The 18,407-nt window shown below is 40.5% G+C and overlaps 1 protein-coding gene across 2 annotated transcripts in view; it reads left to right on the top strand.

The window, feature by feature from the left end:
• The first annotated feature begins 814 nt into the window (after positions 1-814).
• The window catches only part of CENPF (centromere protein F), a 364,724-nt gene continuing 347,131 nt past the window's right edge, over positions 815-18,407 (top strand). For both annotated transcript variants that reach the window (XM_069233898.1, XM_069233897.1), the window contains exon 1: positions 815-945. The gene's annotated coding sequence lies outside the window, so the exon portion shown is untranslated. The remainder of the gene's footprint in view (positions 946-18,407) is intronic.

Genomic DNA, 18,407 nt, shown 5'->3' with positions numbered 1-18,407 from the left:
ACCAAACAGACACACAGACCTGGCAGTACCTAGATGTAGGGCACATGCACCTGACCACTTTTGAGGGATTGGTGTCTGTAAGTGTAGGGTCAACCCTCTGGTTTAAAGGGCACGTCCCCAGGACCTCACAGATCTGTTGCTTTTATATTACCAATTTTGCGTAATTTACACACTCTCTCTTATAAGGAAGGACTGATTGGTATTCAAAGACTTTCATCTTAACAAATGTGCAGCTCTATTTTAAGCTTTATTAAATCAGCCATTACCATTAGAAATCGATATGAATTAGTTGAAGTGACTATTTATTAATGTAATTTTAAATACTGTTTTATTGTTGTATATTATTCTATAAGTATTAACTATTTTATTCTGACTTAGAAGGGTTAAGGGACATGCTCAGATTTTTAGTTTTTGTAAACTAGCAGATCGAAGAAAACTTGTTTTCTGAAATAAGTAATAAGCATTGCATTTTATGGTGATATATATGTAGGCATGTGCATTTTTATGGCTATATGCTGAATAAAGTTTTTCTGACTAACTGACTGACCCTTAATTGCCATGCGTATTTATTAAAACGTAAAAAACAAAAGTACTCGCGCTCTTTCAGTGTAGACATTGTTTTAAATCAAAATGCTGAGAAATAAATCAACTAATAAGATACAACGGTTTTGACAAGCATTTTATTACCCGAGTAATAGTCGGGAATTATTAGCTCACTCTTTAAAGATGTCCGCCATGTTGCCTCATTGAGCTGTGGTCTGTCACTGCTGTGTTCTCTTGTCTTTCTTCTGTTTCCATAGCGGTAACCGTTGTACGTAGGCTCCAGTACAGGCAGAGGCGCGGACTTTGAATCCGGGTTTATGACAACAACTCCGATCGCTTCCGTCATTACAGCCTACTGCTGAAGATACCGGGTGGCAGGGGATCAGCGACCGAACTGTGCATGTGAGTGGTGTTATTTTTAACTAGTGCAATGGTATAATGCAGGTGGCAGAACTTATTAACTGAATCTTTAAACACTCCGTCATTTGCAGTTTGCCGGCCTCCCAGACTTTCTAAAATGGCTAGCTTCCCTTAATTTCAGTAAGATCTCTACCACCATTCGAGAATCAACCTTTTTAAAGGGCTGTTTATGTAGGGCCCAGCAAGTACTACCCCACTATTCCCTATTCACATTAAACCATCCTAGCAGGGTGAATGCTTGTTTAGCGTCACCTTCCCAGAAAACCTGCATCGCCATCTGCCAAAACGGGTCACCTTTGCTTATTTAAATGGGAGTACCCTCCCTGGACAGCCCCATGTACCCCTCACTCAGTTTTCTTGTTTTGTTCGTTCCTGTTTACAACCTACCACACATCGGAGAATTGTGACATCTCACCCAAGCGTGATCTGTGAGTTGTAGACTTTTGTCGATCCATTTAATCCATTTGACTTAACACTAGATAACAATGATTTGTAATGAAAAAGGGTACGTTCACCTATTTAATTGCAGTGCTATGTATTAATGATTTTTACAAAGAAGCTAATGATTTACACTGCATTTTATTTGTAGTCAGTCATTTCCAAGAGGCCATGTAGTGGATGGGAATGGAGATAGAAGTCTTCCATCACCATCTATGAATGCTTTATCCAAAGAAAGTGTAAATATTGAATGGGCGATGAAACCACTAGTTCCTCAAACTCAAATGTGATATATTCTGCACAAGGATTCATTTTTAAAGGACGCGAAGCACGGATCGTGCTAGATGTATCTGTTCATCTCTCTTTCCATGGGCCTGACTGATGTCTGTGCCTCTGTGTTTTCTTCAGTAAATGTATGACTAACTTCATATCTAATGTTGTATTTTCATGAGTGAGTGTAGATCTGTTGGCTTGTACGGAATGTTCGTAGCAATTCCATTTTGACTTTAGCGTAGTTAAAACAGTGACGTGTAAATATAAAAAATGGTGGATGTGTGCAAGAGCCAAGGACGGGTAGGAAAAGGGGCAGAAGTGGAAGAAAGAATGTAAAGGAGTATAGGCCTAATAAGTATGCACATGGATAAATGACTGTAAAATAGATTGCAGATAGAAATGGACACGAAAGAGAATTTATGGCACATCACTTCTAATTTTAGGGAATTTGGTGGGGTTTAAAAAGGCCCAGTAGAAGCAACCCCTTGTGCACTAATAGGTAAACTGGCATATAGGTTTCAATGTTGTTTTTCTACATTTCATCAATCACATACATTTTGCTAGAATTGTGCTCCACTGTCCTGGGCAGTGCTTCAATTACTTTCCTTCCTTACTAGATCTCAATGTAGTATGACTTACCCTCACACAGATCGCATCTTCTGTCTCTAATACTGGTGTATGCTTAGTTTCATGCAAGTTCTCTTATCTAGTCTCCTAATTCGAGCTGTTATCATTATACCTTTTCAGAGTATGTGCCTTTCCGCATTGTACCATGTGCAGTCAAATGTTCCTTTAAAACACTTATCTTTTAAATATTTTGTTTAAAGCCAGGCTTCCCTTTACAGCTCATATCAGACCTGCTTTTCTTGCTCTTCTTTTAGCTGTTGTAAATACATTCATCCAAGGTGGCTTAAGGGGACGTCTGTGGCAGGTTGAGTACCATTTTTTTCAGAATGACTGCTTCTCTTCTCTAACCTTTTTAAGAGACCATTTCTGTGCCCTAATCTCTGACCTATAAAGGATGATGGGATCCTGTAAGAAATGCCTTTATTGATTAAGTGGGGTGGAAGCCCCACTCGGGCAACAACCACAATTCTTGTCAGGGTGAACTGCAAACATTACCAAGCTAACCTGTGTTTAATTTTCTGGTAGCTTGCCACAAAAGCAGTCAGTCTTAACTTGGAGGCAATGTGTAAAGTATATATGCAGCACATAAACAGTAATACATTAAAAACACAAACAACAAAAATCCCAAACCAATATAGGAAAATAGAACAAGTTGTAATAAATTAAATGACACCAGAATGACAAAAAAAAACCATCAGTTGAACCGGAGCTCTGCAATTTTGACGTTTTAGGTAGAACTAGCACCTAAAAGCGCAAAGCACCATTCGTGATTATCTGGTGGTGCTAGACTGGGGGGAAGTCACAAGTTCAGGCTTGTAGCGATGGAGTGTGGATTGGTTACAGGGACCTTGCTAGCACCATTGAAAAAAGTTAACTTTTCAAAGTCTGGAGCGAAGAGTTCCATTTGCAGTGTAGTAGACTGCGAAGAGCAGGAAAAGCACCATGGTGGGTGTCGGTGTTGCTTAAAGAGCTAGTCGGGAATCATGGATGGTAGTCACTGTAGTTTTCGCATTGCCAGTCACTGCAGGCTGTCATTGCTCTAGCGCAAATGAAAATCTCGTGTTGCCAGCAGTCGCTCAAACAGCTGGTCTTCACCTGAGCTTTGCATTGACGGTCGTTGCGGGCGACAGCGTCTCAGTGCATAGTGGACTGTTTGCGGTCATGAAAAGCCCAAACTGCAGGATTTCACCTGTACTTCTTAGGAGCTCAAATGATCCAGGACCTGGGGAGGCACCTCTTTGGGATCACAAACTCACTAAAGCTGGCTCAGACAGGTCCAGTTGCAGGTTCAGTGCAGTAGGTCCAGGATTGTTCTGATAAGTGTCTCAGGAGGCCCAGTATTCCTTGTGTGTGTGTGTGTGTGGTGCACCTGTCCTAGAAAGTTCTCTCTTGCCTGCTCAAGGCTCCAAACTGTTTGGGGTGACAATAAGCTGGTGTTAGGATCTTTTGTGTGTGCTGAAGGTAATCTCTTTTAAGTGTAAGTGAGGCTGGGTACAGCTTCTCCCCCAGGGATCCTGGCAAGATGGCTCATCCTGCCCACAGCTAGTCCCCTTTGTGTGACTGTCTAGAGCAGTTGTCTTCAAACTTTTTTTGGCCAAGCCCCTCCAGCAACATATTGTTTTAGGGGTTGGGCCCCCCTCTCCCCCCTCCCCCCCCACCACCACCACCACCACCACCACCTGAAGAAAATTTCTGGACGCTGGCACTTTGCATAATCAACAGCCATCCCCACTTGCATATCCCAAGTCATATCTAGTTACATTTGGCAAATAATATTCAACATAATAAGAGTGTTTAGGAAGCTGGAGATTTGAGAGTGCCTGTGGTTATGACAGAGGGTCATTACACAGTTCAAAAAAAACTTTGCCCAAAACTTTACAGGGTTGCTTTATTTTCTACATAAAACATAATTTCACTTGCTATAGATAAAAACACTTTCAAAACTAATGTGACAGGTGTGCCTGTTTTTCCCCACAGGCGATCAATCTGTGGCTGTATCCCTGCTACTGCCATCCTAAGGTTGTGCTCCATTTCCAGTCTTGAACAATACTTTGTTTTCAATAGTGCAAGAGCTGAGAACCCAGTCTCCCATACATATGATGAGCTGAATGGCAGGAGAGTTTTGACAGCAATTTCTGTCAAAGCTGAGTGTTCTGCAGGCATTTTCAACCAAAACTCCCCCAGTGAGAGTTTGCTGAATTGCAATTGCATTGCAATGTCACTCTGGAGCTCAATTAGTTATTCCTGCATGTGAATCAGGAGATGGGTTCCCAAAACAGCCATAAATGGTTGAAAGACAGAATCATGCATGTGGTCATTGTTCGTAGGAAAATACTTTTGTAAACTGTGCCTGAGAGATGACAGGGGATTTTTTTTTTATTAACTCAGCAACACTTGAAATGTCATATTCAGTTTCCTCAAGAGCAGTTGCTAGGCATTGGAATCGCTCATAGAGTCCAGCTTTAATTATTTTTCTCCATAACTCCAGCTTCTTCTTGAATGCAGATATTTTTGTATTCATTCTAAAATAAGTGATTCCAGGTCCTTGCAAAGAAAGATTCAAAGAATTTAATTTCTCAAAGATGTCAGCAGGGCATGCTAAAATCACAAGCCACCAGGGATTAGATAGTTGTTCTGCTTTGCAAGGGTCCAAATCCAGAAGAAATTGGCGAACTTCATTCTGTAATTCAAAAACACGATTCAATACTTTCCCCTGGGATAACCATCGAACTTCTGTGTGAAGCAGCAAGCCATTAAGGTAATCTCCCATTTCTGTATATAAAATGTCAAACGGGTGCGCTCTTGTGGGGTGGATCTTAATAACAGTAACTATTTTTAGTGCAGAATTCAGAACATCTTCAAGTTCACTGTCCATGTTTCGAACAGCGAGGGCTTCCCGATGTATCATGCAGTGGGTCCACAGAATATGTGGAGCCACTTTCAGCACTTTTGCTTCTAGGCCAGCCCTAGCACCACACATGAAAGGAGCACCATCTGGAAACATCCCAATGCAGTTTTCCCACTTTGAGCCATGGAGGAAAAGGAAGTCATTGACAATGTCAAACAGTTCGGATTCTGTTGCTCGCCCCTTCATTGACCTGCAGAATAAAAAAATCTTCCAGGATTGCAGTTTCATAACCATATCGGACATACGCAATTAAATGGGCTTCCTTTGACAAGTCAGTCGCTTCATCCAACTGAAAAGCAAACCAACTCTATTTCAACTGAGTTTTGAGTTGTCCATGGATGTCTTCTGACATGTCACAGATGCGACGGAAAACTGTAGTATCTGATATGGGTATCATTTTTAACCTTTCTGCTGCTTTTTCACCAAGCATTGTCTTAGCCACATCAAGAATTTCTGGCAGAATCACTTTTTCTCCATCTGTAAAAGGTTTTTTGTTTTTGGCTATGTTGTATGCCACTTGTTATGAATCTTTCAAGGCGTTTGCTGGGGTGAAAGCCACATTTTTCACTGTTTCTTTCTGTTGTGTCATCTTGTGCAACTTCCTGGCAAAAAATCTCTACTCTTCCCAGTTAAAGACACATGTTTCGTGTCCAAGTGACGCCTTAGTTTGGTTGATTTCAAACTGTTGTTGGTTAAGGTGACACCCCAAATCACACACTGTGGCCTAACTTCTCCAATGACGACGACGAAGGTTAAACCGAAGTCCAAGTAGGAGACATCATACTTCCTCATTTTTGCAGCTTTTCTCTCGCCATCTGTTTCAGCCTTTTGTTTTAGAACCCTACCATCTTTTGGCAGCAGGGAACGATCTTGTCAAAAGTGTGCGCGACCCAAGATACAAAATTGGGAACCCGCATGTAAATAATAGCAAGCATTTGCTGTTTTCAAATACGCAGCTGCAATTGGACAGCTGCATGAGGTTGCAGTTTAAAAAAAAGTCTTCTAAAAAATGTCTTCGTATTATAAACAAAATATAGCTAAAAGCATAGTTCAGTCCAGATGATTCAAGGTATACGTGGGTGCTCCCGACACGCTGCAGCATTTCCATGCAGAAACCATTAACAAGGGTGCATAGTTCATTTTTTTTAAACTTTAGAAAGAAGGAACGTAAGCATTGTCCCTCATCTATCACCGAAGAAGAAGAAAAAAGCATACTCCTGCTAATAGTCCTGCTACTCGAATAGATGGCCGTGCTACTCAAATAGATATCTTCTGTCTAGCGCTCAAGTGTTTTATTTTCCCCCTTGCAATGAAGAAAAAAAGTTTAAGGAATGATACTTGAATGTTCTCAATATGTCTTGTGTGAGTCATAATAAAAGTCCACTCCCCCCAAAATCACAGCCTCAGTTATAGGTAAGGAAGTGAATGACATGCCTAGAAATTACCTGCTGCATGGTCCAACAGGCGAATAAAATATGATAGTAAATGTGATGATATGTTATGAGTTTGTATTCCTGAATGCCTATAAGATACTGTAAGTGAATACTTTGGATTCTGGCAATTGAAAGCACCAAAGTGATTTCAGACAGGATGCTTGGCTGTCTGGAAAACAGAAACACAGATGGCCGTCACACACCTCATGATGGATCTGAAGAGTTTCAAACACATATCTGTCCTACATTGCTGAAGTTTAATTTACACCAGAAGAAGGTGTGTGTATGGTTCACCTGCTGAATACAAAGTGGGCTATGGTGGGTACAAGGCCGGTCCTGGACATCCGGTCCAAGAGGGCTCAGGTAGAAATAGCACAATGGGCAGTGTTTTACTCCCCTTCACAACCTCCACATCTCGTGAGGTGTAAAAAAAAAAAAAAAAAAAAGTCAGAGGCATGACCACTATTTTGGTGCCTCTGTGAGCTTTGTGGTACTGCATCAGGATATAGCAAGCAAAAAAAAAACATGCACCTAAAATAAGACAACCCCTATTAATAGTATCAAGCTAATTATTTATACCAAATCTGCACTGAATAATTAGAATCTAAAATGATTCAATTCTGAAAATATGCGAATGAATGAAACATTGCTAAGGTCTAGTCGCCTTCTGAGTGTCTCAGTCACTCCTGTTCTTCCCTTCACACCACTTTCCTCAGTAGTGTCCGCCCTTTTAGACTTTTGTGCCTCTTTCGTACCCACACCTTTCTAACATCCTCCATCTGCAGACCTCAACCCTCATCTTTTTTCACTTCAGCACCCTCTCTTTGATCTCTCCTGCATTAACTTCCATGCTGCACCTTGACTTTGCACACTTTCCTGTAAGCACTGAGTTTTCTTGAACTTTCCCCTTGTTATTTTTGACAATATTTCAACAGCTTTGTGTGGTCCTAAATGACTTGCACATGGAATCACAATTATATTTGGTACTCACAACTAATGCACTGTGTGCTCTGCAGTGAGGCCAAGAGTTGGATAAGCATGTATTTGGAATACATTTTTGACACTAACAGGTATTGTGAGAAACTTGCACTTCCAAGAGTGTCAACTCCAGAGCTCTCATCTCGGGTCCATTATAAACACCACCCAAAACCGCAACTCCTAAGACACCTAGAGGCAACTCAGTTCACAGTATGTAACTAATACGTCACACGCGAAAAATTACAAAGAAACATCCTATAAAAATCAAGCATTGACCCTGAGGAATCGTGGCCTACAAGGTCAAGAAAGGTCAATAGATTACAAGGCAGCACAGATACTCAATCACCAACCACATCAGAAATGCTTTGATGGGAAACCTTTAGTGAAAATTGCCACAAGGCCACTGCCTGTATCCACATGGCTAAAATTTAGTGATGTAGCGGACAGTGGTGTGGGGTGGAGAGTCTTACGGTGGAGGGTTGTGGAGTAGAGTGGAGTGGCATAGGTTGTCAACATGGAGCCATGTACAGTGGAGTGGTGTAGCAGTATGTTAGAGACATGCAGCAATATGTATCATACATTTTACCCGTCGCAAACGGGCCGATTCTGCACGACCGATAAAATGCGTTTTGGTATGAATTAATCCCAATTTCCAATTCGGTTACATGTTACTGAATCGCAATTTGGAATTGCAAAAACATACTGAGTTGATATTAGGAAGGGGCGTGTTCAGGACATCCCTTCCTAATACTGAATCGGAGCGGTATACAAGAATGTTTTGACTGAAATGCAGTCGCACAACAGTTGCATTTTACCACCTAGTTCAAGTAGGTGGTAACCCATTCACAAATGAGAAGGGAACCTCCTTAAAATATTAAAAGAAACTTTCAATTTTTCATTTTTTTTTTATATGCATCCCATTTTACATTAAGGAAAACGGGCTGCATTTAAAAATAAAAATAAAAAAAATAGCTTTATTTAAAATCAATGACAGACTTGGTGGTCTGCTGACCCTAGCATGCCACCATCCCTGTGATTTTTGCATTTCCTAATTGGTCGCAAATTGCAACCTACCTCATTAATATTTGAGGTAGTGCGATTTGCGACCCATTAGGAAGCACTGAATGAAACTCATGGCGATTTATACATTAGAATAGCGATTACCTAATTTATTCACAGAGAATCGCAATTAGGTTATTGGTATTTGGAATAATGATACATCTGGCCCATCGGTCCAACAAGTTTTATAGCCTCAGTCGGGCTTGTCTGTATGCATGAGGATTTACTATGGGGGAAGAGAGTCACATTTTCATCAACTGACTGGAGCACTTCACATCTCACACACACACACACACACACACACACACACACATACAGAAACAATTGACCATACACGTGTAAATCAGTATATAGAAAGTGTTGACAAAGGGGACAACAAGGTGTAGTATTCACATGTCATCCATGCTGGTAGGCATTTTTTTTAACAGTGCTTGGTCGGGGGTGGGAAACAGAAACTCAGGATTCAAAATGTAACACAGTGGTTAGGGTTGATTTTACTATCAATAATGTATTTCATCCAAACAAATCCTTTTTAACAAAAATAGAATAATCAAAGACGGGGAAGAAACAACTTTCTAACCTGTACCATGCAGTTTGCATGCAGCTGTTTGATGGCAGTTCATAGCTCACTGTGCTGGATTATGAATGCACTGCACAGTAACAAAAGGAGCTCTGTGACAAGAGCAGTATCCCACTGAGCACTGCATATAAAATACTGCTCTGTGATCTGCATATACACGTTCTTTGGAGCCGGAGTCAAAACTGCCATTAGACAAAACCCATCTCTTTCCAGCAGGTAACTTAATCACCACATATTGGCACCTTTTATTGTTGCCTGAAAGCGACTGGGTATACAAGGAATTCTGCAGTGCTTTCAAAACTGTTGCACTGCTACAAGAGCATCCCCCCACCCTTCCTGGGAAGTGCTTGATGCCCAGTACGGCTTTGGATGATCCCCTTACTATTTAAAATGGCTCACAAATTACAGGAGAAAAACGGAGCCTTGAACACTAAAATATTGTGCAGCAAGGGTAGTGAAATAATTTGGATGATGCAGATTTGCAACCCCAGCCCAGTCAACCCACCCCTCTTCAGATGACATTAAATCCCTCTTAAGCGAACAAATGCTTTTGAGGCTTACCTGCAATAAATTTCTGTCTTTCGTCCTGGGAACCAGCAAAGCGGTGAAGGAAAGAGGCAAAGTTGTTGGCAGGGGCCGGAATGCGAAGGGCAGGACCCACAAGGTGAAAGGCAGCAAGCAGGATCCAAACAGCAGCAAACAGGAGGTGAAAGGCTGCAGTGGAGAAGTGCCACTAACTCCAAAGTAGTGGACATTGTTGAGCTTTGTGAAGCCAAAATTTGCGGCATTTCAGTCTCCTTCAGTGCTGCTGTCCTGTGATTTGTGAAACGTCATAACTCATGGTGCAGGCTCATGATTGACTGCTATGCTGGTATCCTACAATCGGAGAGCTCCATTACAAATGGCTGTGCAAAGGAAAGGAAACTAACGTATGTTCGATGTTGGAAAGTACACAACGGATGGTGAAGCATTCAGGTGAAGAGCGCACCTCCCTAGGAATGATGCCGCGCGCCCCACAGTTTGAAGACCTGTGGTCTAGAGGAATACACAGACCTCAACTGCATAGCTATTTCCAGTCATGCGACATTGGACAGTGGCCATAGGCACAAATGGTTCAGACAAGAAAATGCTAACTTTCTAAAAGTGTCATTTTCAGAAATGATTTAGAATTAGACTTCCCCATTAAAGAGGGTTTTAAATCACAATTTATTTGATTGTAAACACCATATCTCTATTTGCTCGCAATCTAAAGTTATCACTCATTAAATATAATAAGGTAACCCAGTGTTAGTCAATGGGGGGGAGAGAGGCCTTACAACAGTGAAAAAGACTTTGGGAGTTTTTTACTGTCAGGACATGTAAAAGCTAAACCCACATTATCTACATTTTAAGTACTGTGTGCCCTGCCCTATGAACCTTTACCTATTTCAAGGGTGACTTATAAGAATTAAAAAGGAAGGTTTATGCCTGGCAAAAGGTTTATTTTCCAGGTCGAAATGGCAGTTTAAAACTGCTCTATAAGCTGTGTAAAAAAATGGTAAAGATCTTGCCTTATATCAGTTTGGCTTCTTCTGTCATCCAGTACTTTAATATGAAGGCTTGATATACTGTCAGTGGGGATGGCTGAAAGCATTCCTTGGAACTGTTAGGACCTATTCATCCTCAACTGATTGTGCAGTATGATGCTTTTGTATATGTTTACTTCTGCACCAATTAATCTTTTGATGCCTATACGTTTGGGCCATTATCTTCCCTTTTGTGTAAATCAGGCATAAGGTTGAGGTAAGCCACAAAGTGAAGAATTTGAATTCAGTTGTACCAGTATTCAGCACTCTTGAAACAAGTAAACATTTAATTGGGCAGTAGTCTAGGGCTGGGTGTTTTATCTTCGTTTAGAGAATAAATAACATTTTTGATATGTTAGGTTGCGAACCATTTCAGCACTTCATTTTTTGCTGTCAACTGATTACCTTTTATGGCTTGCTAACTAGTTGTCTCTGGGGATTCAGCGTTCTTGATGTGGTATAGTTTGGATATGGCTTTCATTAAAAAAACTAAAGCTTTATAATGTCTATCTTGGATGTTCCGCTGTTGTGCCAGACTTGTGAATCCTTAACTTTGAGTAGTGGCCCAAGCTGCCACCTTCAGAAGCTTTTGGAAACTTTATCACTGCCCTTTCATATTCATTGTATTTCCCTCCTGTGGGCCTGTTCTCTAATGCTCATTTACTGGTTTCTTATGGCAGTATTCCTGTGCAAAATAGACTATATAGTCTCTTCAAAACCAATTGGCAAACTCTTACTATGGGTGGTCAAACTGACACAAATTTGTTTGACTGAGTCCATAATTGTTGGGGGCAAATGTGTGAATATGATTTTAACATTATGTTCTTCTTTGCTCAGAAGCAAGTCTTTTTGTTCAACTTCCACTCTTTTCAGTTAGACAACAGTTTGTATAATGGTTTGTGTGGAGCTCAGTGAGAAAAGATGCATCTGTTTGTTCATCCATAACTTAATCAATCTCCATTCTTATGGGACTGTGATTGCTTTCAATTCTCCATTGTAGTTCTGCATTGTGGTAATGTGTCCACGATTCCTTGGGAAGAAAGATATAAGATATGATTGAGGATTACTTTTCATTACGACGAACAGAATATACTTCTGGTTAGCTGCCAGATTTTACTAGGTCTCTTTTAGCACAACAAGTTTCACGAGATTTCCCTGTAATAGTTTCTGCAGTTGGATCTTGTTGTGGGGGTAGGGATGAGATCTGCTCACCTGGTACTGAAGTACTCCCTGCTTCTCCTTCCCACGGCCTAGCCTCACACTAAAATCTCATGCAACCATAAGATATTTGCTTGAATAGTGACCGGGCCTGATGAGGAATGCGTCCAGGTACTCAAATGGTGATTGGGCCTAGTTTTATGCACTAACCACTCCAATGTAATTACTGTTTCTGTGCGCCTTCCGATATGCTGTTTGACTACATATTGTGCATAGGACTGGGTGTTGCCTCTGTGTGTAGGACGGCCTGCATATCTGGCGGTCTGTGTACAAGTGCTTATAAATCTTGTATGTGTGAGTAGGCATCTAAGTTTATCAGCATATGAACATGGATTTTGTGTACCTCTTATTGCATGTACTATACAAAAGCAACCCCATTGACTTTGTCAAATATTTTTATACTTTTTATAAAAATTTCAGGTTTATATGTCCTATTTGGTATATTTTGCATGCAGAGACTCGAAGGGTCTTTCTTCATGTGCTGCATATAGTGAGGTGACATTTTGGGTTAATGTAGATGCAAGTGTATTTCATTAACTCGAGTTTCTTTTAAGGAAGAGTTTAAAGAAACAATGCAGTGACCCGGGTTTATCAAAAGCAGCCTGCTTGGTGTGTGCTTTTCACCTGGAATCTGTTTACGAATATAGTTTGAAATTAATGTTTTTGCCAAAGAAGTGAACAGGTAGGAGTTTCATTTGATTGGGTGGAATGCCTGGAAAGAGCAAAAGATTGAATGTATAATTGCTTTTTACACATCTTTTCATTCAACACTTCTGCTCTCTTTAATGCTTTAAAATCGTGTAATTTCCCAAATTATGTGTGCTTTATTTACTGATGAGAGGTAGTCTACCTTTTTCAGATTAAAATTATTCTTGACCTTCAGATCAAAGCATGTGTCAATTGTTACCTCACAATGAGCCACCTTGACAGCATAAAGATAATCACTGAGAGTAGACGAATGGCAAGAGTTATCTGACAATGTCATGGCAACGGGTAACGCACAATGTCAACATGTTTCTCACTTGGTGTCCACAAAAAGTAGGCTTAAATATTATAAGGTAGACCAGTTGGTCAGGTGCAAAGAGCCTGTTTTGTGAGCCACTTATATGCGGTATTGCCTCCTTTTGGCTTAGGCCTAGTAGACATGCAGATAAGTATCCCTTTGTGTCTATCAGTGTAAACAAAGGGTGGTTTGTACAGTTAGCCATCTTGCTAGGAAGCATTTTCATTTTGTCTGTGTACTGTTTGTGGAATTCAGAAAAATGTTCTATTGTATTGATTTTAAACTGTCTCAAATTTTCTCATCCCCACCCTCTTTGTTATGCTGTTGTGAGATTTCCAGCTTTCTTAATTTGGCCCTTTGTCCTGATATCATAATTATTGCTTCTTCCATAACTCTAGCCTTCTTGCTTGTTGCTTACAGCTGCTTAATTGGTTGCCAACAATCATGTTTTATGCTTGTTATTTTTAGCTAAAATGTGATGTTACTGTTTCTACAGATTTCTTGCCATGTGTCCACATGTTTGTTGCTTCTCTGGTGTTCGGTGGTCTTAGTTCACTTTCCTTCTCAGTAACCTTGTAAGCCAAGGCAAGTTAATCCAACCACCTGGTACTGGTCAGACCCAAACCATCACTTCTTTATAGGCTACTTTATATTTAACTGGTGTCTACAAGACTGCAATTGGCATGTGCGTCCTTGTTTCAGAATACTCCATTCCTAGTACTTCATTTGCACTGAACCAGTGTCTGTGGCTGAGCTGGAGGGATTCTTTACAAGATAACTTGGCGGAATTGGATGCAAGCTCTTTGCTTAACCTTGCATAATCTTTAATTATGTAATGCAAATCATCAATAAGGCAACTATTCCTTATGTACTTCACTTTTCCTGTTGACTTACTTGAATTGGTGCACCCTCACCAACCACTGTAGACATCAATCCTTGTTTTTTAAATTTGATGTTTGAACTTGTGTTGCACAGTGTTGCGTCAGACCTGCCAGATCTGCTTAAGAAGTCTTAATCGCCACTTTAGAAACTTTGAGTCAAATTTGTGTGCAAAATGAGCAGTTGCTTCATGAGGACGCCAGTACACTAAGACCTAAAATTTATTCTGGCTGTGGAGATATCCCTGTAAGTTTAGAATCATTGCTTAAGAGCGGGATTGGGGTTATGAAGGAGAGTAGCTAACCTTCTGCCAATCCAACATTTCTCTTACCTGAATGTTAAGACCCAGTCATTTCTTCTGTAATTTACTGCACAAACCATCTGCACATTTACCACACTCATATGTGCCCACTATACTATGACACAACATATAAAGCCTATAAAGGAATGAAACCATCAGTCAAACTACAGCTGTCTTTCATGATCCATAAGAATATGATTACAATGCTCAATTTGAATTAAAAACCAAGAGTTGCATCGTTACATTCATGCACAGTACTGTGTGCCACAATGTGAACTTGAGCCTTTGGGACTATATTCTACAATGGGCTCAGTTACCCCTTTAAAATTCTTGGTACCTAAAGACAGTGCTAATTTGTTAGTACCACAGTGTCATTCACCTTTCATGCCTGCAGATTACAGTAGAAACTTTTACTATTCACCAAATAAGTAAACACAAGCCTGGCACAGACAGAAACAATACCAGTAACATGTCATTTGCTGAGCAAATGCTTTCTTGCCATCCAAACAACAATCTAAATGTCGCTTCCTGATTGGAAAAACAAGTACCCGTGTGTCAGTGGTGCCTTGTTTGCTGTATGCACAGCACATTTACAGCTCTGCCAGGTGAATGAGCTTGATGTAGCAGTTTGTCCATTTTGCAACTGATAAATATTCCAACCATAGTGGACAAAGTAGATCTTTGAGCCAATAAATTGAATTACACCAAATTGCTCGGTAAGCAAAATTAATAACTTTGCCAGTTTTCATTCATGATGGTACTTGTAGTCATTATTGTTTAACTAGGTAAGTATACAAGTACCAGAAAGTAAGGAAAAACAGACTGGCTGAGCTATTCATGTGAGATATTTAAGAAACCTGTGAGCTTTGTGGCACATCTAGTTTATAGTGCTGCTTTAACTGGGAAACTGATAGTAAGCACTGTCTAACAACAAGTTAGGTGTATTGCCTCCACAAATGTTTAGGCAATGTTCTACAAATATTTTCACATTAGGCTTCTTAGTTTCTCTAAAGAAAAAAAAAACATAAGGATGATGTAGCTAAGATAACAGCTATTTTTTGTTTGTATATGGTCAATGTGTATTATAATCCAAAACACTATAATCTCTAAATCCTAATCTTTCTTTGTGTATCAATGCTTCTGTAGGACTCTACCAAATGGTAAACAACTGTTTCAAGTCAAAATAACTATGATCAGAGGTGAAATAGGTGCTCCCACTTCAATGAACCTTGATCTTCCAGAACCAAAGAGTTGTAAGTCATTATTCTTATATAACCAACTCGATTTCACTTTTTAAAGTTGTAAGAAACCTTAAATTGGTTGAGCTTGAGTAGACGAGTCTCCCTAATCTGCCGTATGACCGGATGGGTGTAGCTCAAATAGCAACCCACTTAAAAAATCTTTTGTGATTGGAGTGGTCCCAGATTCCTAGAAGGTTGTAATTGAACATATCACTTCAGAACCCATACAATTCAGCTAATGTGCAGATTGTCCAGTTACTATTTAATGGGCAAAGGTTTAGTACAAATGTTGCATATTATTATGGCCTAATTACCAATGATTGTAAACTTACAGGGATATCTCCACAACCATAGTAAAATTAGGTCTTAGCGTACTGGTGTCCTTATGAAGCAACTGCTCATTTTGCACACAAATGTTTCTCAAAAGTTTCTTAAGTGGTGATTAGGACCTCTTAAGCAGATCTGGCAGGTCTGACGCAACACTGTACAACACAAGTCCAAACATCAAATTTAAATTACAGGGTTTGACTTCTACAGTTGTTGATGTGGGTGCACTGATTCAAACCACTCAACAGGAAAACTGAAGTACATAAGCAAAAACGCTAGAGGCATGGAGGAGCAATAATTATAGACATTTCAATATGCTTTCTAAAATTCTATTGTGCATGACAGTTTTATTTTTTGGAATGGAATCTTGGGCAAGAGCAAATTGAGCATTATTGCATAAACAGTATTTTGGGAAGAATGTGCACTGATTGAAAAAAAACAGTAGTTGATAGACTTCCCAAATATGTGTACCACAGCTACAATCTGTAAATTGGAAACCTTTCTCAAAGACAGTAGTTAGGCTTATGTGCTTTTTAAATAAGGTATAGTAGATCAAAAGGAATTGGAAAGAGATTACTCTGCAATGGCACCCTACTTCTAGGTAAATCAAAATTTAACAACACCAGTATAAATGGTATAGTATTGATGCAGCACTTGCAGAAGTTGAGGTAGATCACAAGAGCTTTAAAATAACTAAAAGTGATGGATTGTTCCCTTGCTTTCTGTTGGTTGGAAAGGGCCCTTTTTGCAGGGTTATCCCCAAATGTTTTTCTTCTGACCTCCTGTTTTTGATACTTTGCTGAATTTCGTTTTTGCTGGCTTTAGGACTCTGGGCACTTTACCACTGCTGACCAGTGCTCAAGTGCAAGTGCTCTCTGTCTAAGTTGTATTGGTGATAGTTTTTCCATGATTGGTGTTAGAAACTGGGTCTCTAGTTGGCAGAGGTATACACCCTTGTCCAAGTAGGGACCACAGTCCTAGTCAGGGTAGGTCACTACACAACCTAAATTATCTTGTGCTCACCCTCTGGTAGCTTGGCACTGATCAGGCAGGCTTAACTCAGAAGGCTATGTGTACAGTATTTGGGCAATAACTCATACAGTAACACACTGAAAACACCACAAAAAGTACTCCACTCCACTTTGGGAAAATAGATAATCTTTATCTGAAAAAAATAAGTCCAATACGACAAAAATCCAATATGCATAAATCAAGATATTTCTTTTGAAAAGGTTTAAATGAGTCTCAATCCTTAAGAATCAGTGGTTCATTCCTTGTAACACACAGTGCCTGGGATGTGTCAAAAATGAGGAGGAGATGCTTTGAAAAATAATTTGCTGTGTCGGATTTTTCGCGGCGGCACAGATGAGTTGTTTCTTTCCACATTGCAGGGTGATGTGTCAATTTCCAGGAGTGCAGCCTTGGTTCCTCCCTGCAATGCTAGAATATTTTGATGCATTGAAAATCCTTGATGCTGTGGTAAGAAGGAGCAGGTGCTGCATCGATCCGGTAGAAGATGCAGCGACTTTACAGCTGCGAGGCAGGCATTGCATCGATTTTCTGACACACAGGGATTTTCTTCTCTTTGATGAAGTCTTTGTGGCCCTGAGACTTCAGAACAGGAGGAAAGCTCAGCCCAAGTCCTTGAAGAGCACTTGTGGGGAAGGCAGAGTCCTTTCAGCAGAGTCAGGGGGCAGCAGGGCAGCAAGCAGGGCAGCAGTCCTTCTGGCAAAGCAGTCCACATGAGTCCTTTGGGCAGCCAGGCAGTTCTCTGACAGTCCAGCTGTAGACCCAGAACTGTTTGATTTGGAAGGGTTAGAAACCCAGTATATATACACCTAAAAGTGTCTTTGAAGTGGGGAAAACTTCACAGAGTGGTTTTGAAGTGCACAAGTTCCCCTTTCAGCCCTCCCTGTCTGCCAGGAGCCCTGTGGGGGATTAACAGTCTTTTGTGTGAGGGCAGGCCACACACCGTTGAAGTGTAAGTGAGGGCCCCTCCACCCTTCCTGCCCAGGGAAACCCATCAGTATGCAGATGAATACAGTTGCAGCTGAGTGTCCTATGTTTAAGGCTGTCTGAGTGGAATGCACAAGGTGGAGCTGTCAACCAGCACAGGCCGGACATGGATTGGAAACAGGCTATAAGGCACAGATAGCAGTAAGTGCAGCGACATGTCTACTTTCTAAAAGTGGCATTTGGGGAAAGTAATGTAGAATCTGACTTCACCAGTAAGTAGAATTTCTTACTACCATTCCAACCATACCAAATATGACAAGTCTACTTCACTCAGATCAGAATTTACAACTTAAAAGTATACCAGAGAATTCCCAATGCCTATGAGAGGAGCAGGCTTCACAATAGTGAAGAATGACTTTGAGAGTTTTTCGCTAGTAGGACAGGTAAAACTTACAAGCACATGTCCTGCCTTTTACCTACAAAGCACCCTGCCCTATGGGTTACCTAGGGCCTACCTTAAGGTTGTCTCATATGTCGGAAAAAGGGAACTTAAGCCTTGTCAAGTAGTTTTAAATGCTAAGTCGAAGTGGTAGTAAAACTGCACACACAGGCCTTGTAGTGGCAGGCTTGAGACATAGTTAAGGGGCTATTTATGTTG

Source organism: Pleurodeles waltl, chromosome 5 (assembly GCF_031143425.1).
Source record: "Pleurodeles waltl isolate 20211129_DDA chromosome 5, aPleWal1.hap1.20221129, whole genome shotgun sequence".
In the NCBI taxonomy this organism is placed as follows: Eukaryota; Metazoa; Chordata; class Amphibia; order Caudata; family Salamandridae; genus Pleurodeles; species Pleurodeles waltl.
Note: the sequence above shows the minus strand (reverse complement) of the source record. Positions and strands in the feature narration are given on the sequence as shown.